General features: G+C 43.0%; 1 protein-coding gene across 2 annotated transcripts in view; it reads right to left on the bottom strand.

Annotated features, from left to right (window-relative positions):
- Nucleotides 1-10,855, bottom strand: part of TAB2 (TGF-beta activated kinase 1 (MAP3K7) binding protein 2) — a 70,681-nt gene extending 59,826 nt beyond the window's left edge. For both annotated transcript variants that reach the window (XM_066611287.1, XM_066611288.1), the window contains exon 1: nt 10,633-10,855. The gene's annotated coding sequence lies outside the window, so the exon portion shown is untranslated. The remainder of the gene's footprint in view (nt 1-10,632) is intronic.
- Between the last annotated feature and the right edge of the window lie 2,512 nt (nt 10,856-13,367).

Here is a 13,367-nt window from a genome sequence, read left to right as displayed (position 1 = left end):
ACTAAGCATGCAGTTATCAAACCATGAGTGACTGACCCTATACCTTGTCTCTACAACAAGAGGGCTGCAATTGGCTTTTCTGGGCACCAACGCCATGAGAAAATCAAGCAGCACACAAAACTGCAAATAAATATGATTCATTAGTGGCAATGGGGATCCATCTAAAACAGATCAGGATTGGCTCACCATTAACACTTACTTGGAAATTTCTGTTTTAATGGTGCATATCAAAGTAGTTGCAATGTAGATATACATGTGTTTATACTGAAATATATAATGCAGTTCAACAGAAATTGTAAAATAGTAACTTTGGTGAACTTATTTGTAAGGTTGAACTTAGGTACAAGTAATTTAATCGTCATTAACATATCCTTTGAATCACTAAGGGTGCAATCCTAACCCCTGATGTCAGTACTTTCCAGCACTGGCATAGTGGTGCCAATGGAACGTGTGCTACATCCTGCAGTTGGGTGTCACTCACCAAGCCTTCCTCAAAGGGAACGTTTGTTCCTTTACCTCAGAGCTACACTGCCCTTCTGTCAGTGCTAGAAAGCACTGACATAAGCGGTTAAGACTGCACCCAAAGAGATTGAGGCCACATCCTAACCCACTTTCCAGCACTGGCATAGCTGTACCAATAGGACGCATGCTGCATCCTGCAGTTGGGGGGCACTCATGGAGTCCTCAAAGTAAGGGAATGTTTTCTTATCTAGAAGCTGCATTGTCCTTATGTCTGTGCAGGAAAGTGGGTCAGGACTGTGCCCTAATATTCAAGCACTATTTTCAGCATCAATAATTTCACCATAAGAACCTGGGAAACATGCATGTATTTTAAATTTATAATCATGGAACCCATTTTATGTTAAGAAGGATAAGCTATAACCATCAAAAACTGGAAAAGGTACCTGCAAATTAGAGGTAGGAATTTGATACTTTGAATGTTCTATCACTGAATGAAGAGGAAAAATACATTGTACTTGTAATATTTTCACATTAGAAGATACATACATTACAACTTGAAACAAAGCTTCCTGCTCTAAATGCTGCTCCTTTTAAAAGTGAGAAACATTTGCTACCACAACTCGTTTATATAATATTTTAAGCTTCAAAACATACGAGATCACTTTTCGTTATCTGAATTGTAACAGCTAAACATTAACTCTCAGTTTTAATGTAATAAGGTCTTAGTGATACATCTCACTAAGGAGGAATGCTACTGCCTTCATCTGCTTCAGCTTCTAAACAGTTGCAAGCACATAATAGTCTATCCTTAAATCAAGGCATCACAAATTAAAGTACAGTGAACCCTCAGTTTAACTCACTCTAGAAACAGGCTTTTTCTGCTTCTGCCTTTTGGCTAAGATCAAATGAAACGTTCTCTATTAAACGAATCATAAGTTTTTTGCATGTGTCTGCTGACTTCAATGCATTGGGATTTAACAGACATTTGGCATTAATGAACATCCCTTCCCCCAATTATCCATTAAATCAAGGGTTTACTGTATCTATGCCTAACTCTGGTAAATGAATCACATGTACAGTCTTAATATCATGATCAATGGCACAGATCAAGGAACTAAACTCACTCCCTAGGTTTCAGAGAAACCAGATGAACATCTACCACCCTACCCTCATAAGCTTATGAACAGGGTGGCACCTGGCTGGGAAATCCGCATTAATACATACCAACAACAGCAGATTTGAGTTGTCAGAAACCTTACTGTTCATTAAAGCCACACTGAGATAATCAATCAGCTCAGAACCCAGTTTATGTCAGTTGGCTTTCACCAGCCAGGACTGGCATGGCTCCAATTTACAAATAGCCACCTGCATAGCCTCAAGCACAAGCTATGTCTCAGTGGGCTACACAGTTTGAAATTGATCCAGAGAAACAGGACAAGACAATCTCCAAAACAGAACAGGAATTTAAAGTATCCAAAAGTTCCCCTCTAACTGAATTAGAACCAATTTTCTCTATAGTCTGTTAAAGCAAGCAGATGATAACCCACACTGCTTAACCAAAGCTGGAAGGAGGGGAAACAGAAGAGATTCACTTAACTGCACCCCACACAAAATTTCTCTGCTGGACAACACTTTGCAGAGCCAGTGGCAACAGAAAATAAGGATGCCTCTTGCTTCTGCTGCCACTAACAGTTTTTCACAGAATAACTCTGCTAATGTTTTTAAAAATAAAACATTGAACCTTCTTGCACTCTAGTAGCCTCCCCTTCTGCCTCATCTACAGACTACACAACAGACACACTAGAACCGAACCATTTTGGGCCATTTTGAAAACACTGTTCCAGTTATTATTCCACAGGACATCCGTACCAGAAACAGTAGCCAGGGTCAATAAGTAAATTCCTAGTATAGTTTTGAAATCTATACGAAAATGTCTGATATAATCACTTCCCAGTTCCATATTTCTTCCCAAGAACATCTTATTTTTATATGGACAGATGAGGAGAAAACACCCCACCCACTTCCTTGCCTCTCATGCAAAGCAACCCCCTCCCACGACCAAGCCAGTGCGCACGACAGACTTCAAAATTTCATAATGCTTCCAAGTTTGTTTGCATCAGATTTGTAAGCAGGAACTTGCCTGGTCACCTGAGTCTTGCAAGAATTGCCTCCAGGTGATCAGGCAAACTATTGCTTTTTGTTCTTGCTCTTCCAATATGTCAAGATGCCACAAGAGACTGATGCACATATGCACAGGTCATAGTAGGCTATTCGACTCTTGTGAGCTGATAACTTCACATGGGTTGCATCTTAAGATCTACTGTTCACAGAAGCATTCCTATTTACCCAACAAAGAGGCAATCTTCACTGATCTCTTCCTTCCTTGGCAGTCTCCTGCAAACCCCCCCCCCCCCCACACACACACAAAACTTTGTTCCTCAGGAGGACTGGGGAATCCATAAGAGAAGATGGATTCCTGCAGTTCAGGGACCTGCAGAGGTAAAAATAGGTAAGCAAATGTGTTCCTCTTCCCTTACATAAACAGAAGAACTTCAGCTACAACCCACATGTTATTTGCATGACTACCATATGCAATTTGTTGCCCAAAGTCCACAATCCTCAATACATTTACCTGGGAGAAAGCCCCACTGAACTTCTAAATACATAAGTATACATTACAGGTTTCCACAGAATACAATCCTGACTCTAAACATTCTTATCAGATTTGCACAAACACATGAGGAAAATACAGCCATATACCCAAGACAACAGCATTTGGAATGTAGTAAGAGTACAGGAGAAGCCTCATTATTTGCAAGGATTCTGTTCCTGGAACCCACACGAATATCAAATTTCACGTAAAACCAAGTCACACGAAAGTCAGGCTCCACCAAACTTCAAACACGACCAGAGTTTTCCTCCGGTCATGTCCAGAGCTGTTCCGAGGCCTGTGGAGGCTGCACGCAGCCACCGTGGGCCACAAAATGGCCTCCAGAGGTCCTAGAAGGGTCCTAGAAGGGTGAAAACTGGAAGTGCCCTTCTAGGAACTCTGGAAACCATTGTGAGGCTCATGGAGGCTGTGCATAGACTCCAGAAGGCCAAGTCTTGGTGGTGCCAAGTCTGGCTCGATGCATGTCCTGGGGACCCGCATTGAGTCAGATTCGAGAAAAATAATTTTGCGAATAAAGAGGCTCCACCTATATTTCATATGCAACTAACAACTACTGAGAAAGGATTGAATAATGAGGTGGCCAAGTTTGCAGACAACAAACTTTTCCGAGTGGTGAAGACCAGAAGTGACTGTAAGGAGCTCCAGAAGGATTCTCCAAACTGGCAGAATGGGCAGCAAAATGGCAGCTATGCTTCAATGTCAGTAAGTGTAAAGTCATGCACACTGGGGCAAAAAAATCAAAACTTCACATATAGGCTGATGGGTTCTGAGCTGTCTGTGACACATCAGGAGAGAGATCCTGGGGTGGTGGTGGACAGGTCGATGAAAGTGTCGACCCAATGTGTGGCGGCAGTGAAGAAGGCCAATTCCATGCTTGGGATCATTAGGAAAGGTATTGAGAACAAAACAGCTAATATTATAATGCTGTTGTACAAATCGATGGTAAGGCCACACCTGGAGTATTGCGTCCAGTTCTGGTCACCACATCTCAAAAAGGACATAGTAGAAATGGAAAAGGTGCAAAACAGAGCGACTAAGATGATTAATAGGCTGGGGCACCTTCCTTATGAGGAAAAGCTACAGCATTTGGGCCTCTTCAGCCTAGAAAAGAGGCGTCTGAGGGGGAACATGATTGAGACATACAAAATTATGCATGGGAAGGATAGAGTGGATAGAGAGATGCTCTTTACACTCACATAACACCAGAACCTGGGGACACCCACTAAAATCGAGTGTTGGGAGAGTTAGGACAGACAAAAGAAAATATTTCTTTACTCAGCATATGGCTGGTCTGTGGAATTCCATGCCACAGGATGTGGTGACGGCATCTGGCCTAAATGCCTTTAAAAGGGAATTGGACAAATTTCTGGAGGAAAAATCCATTACAGACTACAAGACATGATGTGTATGTGCAACCTCCTGATTTTAGAAATGGGCTATGTCAGAATGCCAGATGCAAGAGAGGGCACCAGGATGAGGTCTCTGGTGTGTTCCCTGGGGCATTTGGTGGGCTGCTGTGAGATACAGGAAGCTGGACTAGATGGGCCTATGGCCTGATGCAGCAGGGCTGTTCTTATCACTAAACTAAGGCTGCAACCCTATGCACTACTGTATGGGTTCTCAAAGGGCACCACAATCCACCTTCTGGGACCCCGCCCTCCACAGGCCTCTGGAAGAAACCAGGTCACTTTCACAAACCCAGAATCCAAAGTTACTTTCTGGCTGCTTCTGGAGGCTTGCAGAGGCCCAGAGCAGCTTCCAATTGCATCTGGAGACCTCCACTTTGGAGTTAGCAAAATGCAAGGGTAGGTGGAAAGGCTCAACCCAGGACTGACAAAGTGGGTCACAACCCACAGTTTGAGAAACCCTGCACTATTGCATTCATACTTCCAAGTACCACCGAATCTGCCTGCATACATTAAACATACGCTAAAATTTAAATCTGGCATCACTTATGGTATATGGCCTAGGATAAAGTTACCTTAAGGACACCTGTAATTACATGATCCCACCCACGGCCATCTTCTCAAGATCTGCTCTCTGTCCTGCCATACACAAGTGAATCTGGTAGAAAAGGGAAATGGGGCTCTCTCTGTAGTGGCACTGTGATTATGGAACTTGTCTGTCAGGTCCCTACTCTGATGGTTTTTAAGTGCACTCGCAAAACATTTATTCCGTCTGGTTGGTAACTGAATCTAGCTTTTTTTTATCTCTGATGTTTAAGGATTTTACCTGGTATCACTGTTTTAAAGTCGTTTTATGGTCCATCTTATTTTTTCTTTTAGTTTTTGTAAACTACTCTGAAGTTTTTAAAAAGGAGTAATACAAAAATATATTCAAAAATAAACTAACAAGTCTTCTGTGTATTATAAGGAATTTCTCATTTTGAATGTTATATTCAGATATAGTACAGACAATGGGTGGAATCCGAAGTTTCCTTTCTGTCCTGAAAAAGGGAACTGTGGGATCCAACCCAAAGGAATTATACTTATAGGTAGCTGGTGTAAAGGTTAGAACTAGAGTATTGTCTTTTCGCGCTGACATTTTTTTGTAAGGATGCCATGCCCTCCAGCTACAAAACACAAGTTTTCCTCATGTTAACTATTAAGCACAACAACTGAAGTACTGTTCTAAAGCATTCATTTCCTTGCAGTAAAAGTAGACTTAATTCCACACGTTATTAGGACTGAGTTACTTTTAAATTGCTTATCACTAAAGAAAGTGAAATTTGATGTGTATGTGTGCTAAAAAATCAATGGGGTTCAGTTTTCCAAACACCCATTAAAATTGGTCATGCAAGGTAGTGTTATTGACATATAGTGTGCACATTAAGCCTGACAGCCCAATCCTATCCACACTTTCCTGGGAGTAAGCCCCACTGACTTTAATGAGACTTCTGAGGAGACATGCATAGGATTGGGCTCCTGAGAGCAGGTTTTCTTGCATTCGACTCATAATTCTTTGAAGTGAGTAGAACTGTTAAACTATCATCTACTAGGAGAGGATGTATGCAAGCAATTCAAATCTCTACCCCTAACCATTTCTTATTCTAATTTTTTGTAGGGAATTTTACATACAAACAAAATATCCTCTACTACTGGGCATGCAGTACTTCAAAACTATCAACTACAATCAGTTTACTTGACAGTTTTCACTAGAACATGACTAAGAAACCACAGTATAGGTTATGACCACAACATAGTTGGAAGTAATTGCTACCAACTACAACTCTAAGTACCTGTACTTGGAAAGACATTCCACCAAGGCATGTGTTTTACTTTCAAGTGAACAATGATAAAATATTTTTAAAACTGTATGTACTTAACACAAATTAGAGCTCAATCCTATGCATGTCTGCTCAGAAGCAAGTCCCATTAGAGTCAATGGGACTTACTCCCAAGAAAGTGTGTATAGGATTGGGCTGTTAGTCTACTGTGTGTATATAACGAACCTATTAAAGGCTCTAATTTTTAATGAGATTATCCATTTCACTCCAAGAATATTATATGAAAATTCTTTTTAATTGAAATGTTTCCCATCATTGGCATTTCCCAGAACAGTTAGACTAAAATTATCTTGTCCATTTTTGTTTTTATTACCAACTAGGATTAGCTTGATCTTGCCAGATCTTTGCTGGATTTTCTTATCTAGCTCCTTAGCTAAGTAAACAGAGGTAGTGCAAATGAAGTAATAAAAGCATTGGATGTAGTTTATGCCATGTGCTGAAGTAAACAAACTTCTGTCTAGCTCTTTAAATATTTGCACTTTGAGTAGAACTAAAAAGAACATGCAACTTTTGAATCACTGGAATTTTTTTTTGTTCTATTTCCTGTAAAAACACCAACAGTGATGGAACAATGAATGCTATTGCAACTTTAAGCGTCCGTTTGATCCCTCAATCTTGAACCTGAAATGAACTCTGAAGCTGCAATATCTAACATGCTTATCCCTTTATTTCTAACCACAATTCCTTCTACCAAGTCACCTTATGAACTCCTCTAGTTTAAACTTCTTCCTTAACATACTTTCAAAGTTTACTAAAGTTTCACTTCATTATTGTAAAATATAAAATGGACTTTAAGAAAGTATGTTAAATACTTTAAGTAGAAAGTAACTATTATATTAGGCTTAAACTGTACCAGTAATGATGTGCTAAACAGAAATTATGAAAGCCAAGTGGCCTCCTAGATTTTAAGGCAATGTCCTGAGACCCCAGGAACTAATTCCTCAGGGATGTGGCTAAACTCTTAAAAGTATTATCTGCGAACTCCAGTCAATAATTCCATCTTCTGAATCAACTTCAAGTAGATAACAAATCTGAGGCCAATTATAAAAAATAGTGAGTACAAAAGATATTCAAGATTGGCAAAGGCAACAATATTTATACTACTGAAGTACACAACTTTCACATACCTGGAATTTCTTTCATCCAACAAATGTTAAAATTAGGTTTGCAGATATAATTTATTATAACGTGTTTTATTCCAGATTATGGTGTGCTAAGGCATGCATTTCTGTAACCAACAGCTACTTCATATGTGACATTCTGCATGGAATATCCCCACATCAGAAAACACACTCAGAGGCTACATACACGTCGCAAAAAATTCCGGTTGCCTCACACTCCATATACAGCAATGGAGTACACAAAAGGAAAACATAAGCATCTCTAACACAGACTGGCAACCTATGTCCAAGTATCAGTTTGATTACAAGCCACTTTTTCAAGTTGTGGGTTTTAAGAATCAAAACATTCATTTATTCATTTGATTTAATAGTATATTTCTTCATAGTTACAGAGACAAACTGGAAAGTGTGTTAGTTACAAGTGCTTAAAAGCAGAAGACACACTAACACAAGACAAAGTCCAAATACATTGTATTCTTCAACTTTTATTTTTTAAACAGGTAAGATTGAAATGTTTGAAAGAACACAGAGCAAAACTAAGCATCTTCCAGCTACAGTAAAGTATTGCCATAATCAGAAAAATGAAAGACTATGAGCAGATATGTTAATAAGCAACTAACTGCAGTTCTCTGGACTTAGGCATCCCAGAAAGTTACATTCTAACCTGAAAGCATCCCCCACCACCAGCACAAGTATGTAAGGACCAGTTTTAACACCAAGGAAAAAATGCTGTGCACTTCTTAAAAGCATGGTTTATACCACTTTACAATCCAATCAATCAAGAGTTGCAGACCAAGTTTCTGGGATCAAACACTATCTCAAGTTAATGATACATGCAAATGATGAGCAAGAGGTTAACATCTTTCCTAACCGTACTCAAACCTGTGGTTGCTAGCTGAAAGAATGTCTGCTCTATGTCCTGTATCAATACTTACTCAGCTCATACAGCATACATTTTAAGATACTATGACTCTACGGCCTAAGAAAATGTTGGGTCTGTTTAAATCTTTCTTGCTTCAAGTATAAAAAAGGAAGGAGTACCAGCAGAAGCAACAAGATTGTTTACAGTCTTAGGATAGTGATACCATCTTTCCACTCAAGTAATAACACTGAAATTCTCCACATTTAAGTAAAACATAACTTTCACAAGTTGGCAACAGATCTCTCAACAAGTCAAAACGATTTTCCATTAAAATTCAAAATCTTGTTAGTAAACTCCAAAAATGTATTATAAATATTGTTATTATTGAAGAAACAAGGTGTCTATGGTGCTGTCTATATTTCAGGCTACTCATAATTTCTTCCACCAAAGGCCTAAAACCACAGCAATTGTATTTAAATAATGAACCATTAATTGTGCCTACAATCCTAAAAGTCACTACCCTAAACTACACAGCTATACACAACCAATGCAATGCACACTTACTTGGGAGTAAGTCTTATTAAACTTACTTTTAAGTAAGAATATACAGAATTGCACCACATTGGCATCCTTCAGTCTCAGAAGACTATGGTATTGCGCTCTGAATGGTGGTTCTGGAACAGTGTCCTCTCCAGTTCGTGAAGCCTGGGTAAAGTAGATATGGAGGATAGACTGTTTCCCATGCAGCAAATCCCCCCTCTCCACATCGCTGAAATGGTCCAATGGAAAGGCAGAAGCCAATTGTAAATACAGCACTTACTGGTGCAGTCTTTTAAAAACATAGGCCCCCCCCCAAACTTTCAAACATTTGCACACAGTTTAGAAGACTACCATTCACACTTTGTCAATCGTAGTAACACAGCTTTACCCATCCCATATCAAACGCAAGAAGTGACTCTTAACTACAATTTTTCAGTTTAAATTGTTGAGAAGTTTACTTATATGGCTTTTAACTAGGGTTGAACTTCTCCAAAAGATACACTTGATCTAACAGCATGATAAAAGAAGCAAACCAGCTGTTCCAACAAGCAGAAATCCCTTTTAGCCAACTAAAATTAACCTGAACAAGGAAAATCTTACCATTCCAAAATACAGGCATGAAACCAATGCATATTTGCAATACACTTCCCTCCTCAAAAGTATCATGATCATCAACTGGGTATATACAAATGAAGATTAACTCAGATACAGATTGACTAATAATGTTGCCTTCAGAAGGCACCCCAGAGTTTTGCCAGTGTTTGAGAACTTAACAGTGGGAAGGGAATGCAGCTGCCTGCTTTAAATACCATCTTTGTATATACAGACTTATGGAGACAAAAATCAACCAACCTCTCCACTTAAAACCAAAATTTTGGGTCCATCCAAACCAGACATTTTGCAAGTCAATGAAGGAGATTGGTCACTGCAGGGGAAGTATAGCAGTAATGCAAGATGCAGGCTGACACCCACCATCCCAAGCCCATCCTTTAGCACATCAAAGAAGGAAAATACTGTATAGTGGCTTCTCCAGAAGCTGTTCTGAGGACATGCCCTTCGTATACAATGGAGTAGGAGCCCAATCCTATGCATGTCTACTCAGAAGTAAGTTCCACTGCGTTCAGGTACTCTCAGGTAAGTGTGGATGAGACTGCAGCTTCAGAGCCCCATCCTATGCATGCCTCCTCAGAAGGAAGCCCCATCGTAGTCAGTGGGGCTTACTCCCAAGTAAGTGTGGATAGGATTGCAGCCCCAGAGCCCAATCCTAGGCATGTCTACTCGGAGATTAGTCCCACCGTGTGCAGCAGGTCTTACTCCCAGGAAAGCGTGGACAGGGCTGCAGCCTAGGCGGGTTGCTCGAAGGAAGGACTGGGGACCTGTGTTCGAATCCTACCCCGTCCCTGGCCTGAAGAGCCGACCCCTGTGCACGCCGTGCCCTCTCAGCCTGCACCACAGAGCACAACGAGACCCCCGCGCCCCACCAGCGCCCCCACCCCCTCAAGCTCCGCAGCAGGGCGACCGCTGAGGGGGCCCCTCTGGGCCAGCGCCGACGTCGCGCCCCTTCCTCCCCGGGGATGGGAGGTGGGCCCGGCCGAGGTGGGGGCCCTGCCCTCGGAGGCCTCCGGGCCGAGCGTCTCGGAGGAAGCGGGGCGAGCAGCCGCGCCAGGCCGCCTCGGCGGGTCAGCCTTACCTTCTCAGCCGCCCACTGCCGCCCGCGCCGCCGCCGCCTCCGACCGGCAAGGCGGGCGCCTGCGAGCCACTCCGGAGCCTCCGCCTCCCGCCGCCGCGGAGGGAAGGAGGAAGGAAGGGGGCCGTGCCGGGGCTGCTGCGGTGGCGGGCGCCTGCGAGCGTCGGAACCGTTCCGGCTTCCCAGTCGCTCCCGGCCCTCCCCCTCCCCCTCCTTCTCGCTGCGCGTCTCGGCCAGCCGAGTCCAAATCAAAATAGTGTCACACAATATGGCGGCCACGCCGTCGGCGAGCCTCGCGAGATCTGGCCGGGTGCGAACGGGAGAGCGGAGGCGGGGAGAGAACGCCCGTTGCCCGGGCAACGCGGGCACTGCCGAGCTCAGCGGCGCGGGGCTCGGGCTGACGGCGGTCCGCGCCCGCCGCACGGTCCTCCCGCGGGGAGCAGCTCTGGGCGCTCTCCCACCAGCAGGGAAGGGGAGGAGGTCCTCCGCGCTCCCTGGCAGCCCAGTCCTAGGCGTGTCTCCTCAGAAGGAAGCCCCCTCGCAGTCAGTGGGGCTTACGCGAAGGAAAGTGGGTGGGACTGCAGCTGGGAGCACTGGGCAGATGGAGAGAGCGAGAGTCCGCTGCAGTCCTAGCCCCACTGACCTGGGAGTGAGCCCCCTCAACGCTAATGGAGCTTACTTGTGAGAAGACATGCCTGGGATGGGGCTCTAATGCTCTGCTTGCTCCTCCAGCAGTTTAAATCTAACATAACACTATGAAGCCAGTGCAGTGGAATGGAGAGGAAATGCATTCCCAGTGAGACAACCAAGGCAGTTTTGTGATTCTCTTCTCCATCAGGAGAAGATGTTACACTTACAAGGGACTGTAGATATGGCACCACAAACTTAATTTGCAGCCCAATCCCATGGCAGCGTAGGGTGACCAGGTACAATGGAGGGCACAGTGCCTATACCTTTAACCACTGCATCAGAGAGGGAATTTTGGCAGGTGCAGCTTTTTGCACTCCTCCATGTCCAGCAGCACCTGCCAAAATCCCTCTTCTGTACAGTGGTTAAAGGTACAGGCACCGTGTCCTCCATTGTATCTAGTCACTCTGCCCCAACAGCATCATAGCAGTGGCACAACAGTTGGTGGACCACTGTATCCAAAGCCTATTTGCCACAAGGGGGAGAGGAAGAACACCGGACCTCTTGCCAGGTGACACCACACTGCATAGCCCTCCCAATAACTTGTGCCATTCACAGAAACATGCACAGCCCAGAAACACCGCAGACACTCGCCTATGTCGACTGCACAGATAAGTCAAGGGCAGGTTTTGAGCCAACAATCATGGAATTTTCTTTGACCCTTGGATAAGTTGGATGTTGAACTTGGGGGGGGGGGTGTCTGACTATAGTTTTGTCAGATTTTACCCCAGGCCAGATTCTGAAAAATAACCTACCACTAATTGTTACCCAAGAACTGTAGTCTCCAATTTATTAAAAACATAGTAAAAGATCATAAGATACATTTTTACTCTTTTTAAATTCTGGTCTTCACCACCTTTTTGTAAACACTATCAGAGTAAGTGCTCTGTAAACAACATACCAGTAAAACAGTGCTTCCCAACCTGGTATTCATATACTCCCAGGGACACTTAACATGACCTTTAGGGGTACTTGAAAAAGAATGGAATAATGGTAGAAAAAGGCAGGTCATGCTCCAGAATGCCTTGCAAGGACCAACAAGACAGGAAGGGAGGTAGCTAGTTGGCTGTGAAAGCCCCACCAATTGCTAGTTTTTGGTCATCTATGAACCAGTGATTGAAAACCAGGCCAGTAAAAAAACTGAAACATAATATGGAAAGTGATCAATCACCCAGAATTACTCAGCACACTTCTGGTGCAAAACCATGCAAAGGCAGAGTCTTCTGTTCCTCAAACAGATAAAAAGAGAAAACACTGTGATAAATACATGAGGTCTAGAGAGGAGATGAGGGCTTGTATTATTATAAACATTTTGCTAATATGAAGGGTACAATTATTGCCAAGGGATAAGCAAGTGAAAAGGGTTGGGAACCACTGCAGAAGATCCATGAATCAAATCCACCTTTAAGGTGGACATGAAGAGAACCATGAATCAAAGACACCTTTAAGGTGTCTGGTGTGTTAAGCCAGAAGCTCTACATACAACATACAACCCATAACACATAACCGAGAGTGTGCAATTCAATTCACAGCAGAGAGACGAGGTATTTGCAACCCTTTTTACTCAGAAGTAGACCCACTGCTTTCAATGGGTGTTATTCTGAAGTAATGGTGCACTGGATTGTAGCCTGGGAAGGAGTGTCCCATCCTGGTGTTTCAAAAAACAGACCTGCTTTGCAAGCATTTGCCAAGCAGAACCAGGCTGCAGCAGAAGGAAGAAGAATAAAAGGTTAACTTTGGTTGGAATGTCCCTGGAAAGTAACTATAGCAACTAAGGAGGTGCCTGCCTGAGCTGAGCAACAGCTCAGCTGAGAAAGGAAACTATTCAGAGGGGAAAGGCTCTGCCCTCTGATTGACCAGGAGATAAGGCAAAGTGAGAATTGGAGCTTGATTACTTGGCAAAAATTTCATGTACTATGAGTATCTACTGTACCTTTTTTTACTACAGCAGAGCAAAGGATGGGAGAAAAGAGGACAGCCATATAAAGTAAACATCAAAGTCACTCTGTGGCAAGGGTTCCAGTTCCCAAAAGGAAGGAGCCCTTTTGTCT

Source organism: Tiliqua scincoides, chromosome 1 (assembly GCF_035046505.1).
Source record: "Tiliqua scincoides isolate rTilSci1 chromosome 1, rTilSci1.hap2, whole genome shotgun sequence".
NCBI classification, from domain to species: domain Eukaryota; kingdom Metazoa; phylum Chordata; class Lepidosauria; order Squamata; family Scincidae; genus Tiliqua; species Tiliqua scincoides.
This window is presented reverse-complemented; position numbering and strand designations above follow the sequence as displayed.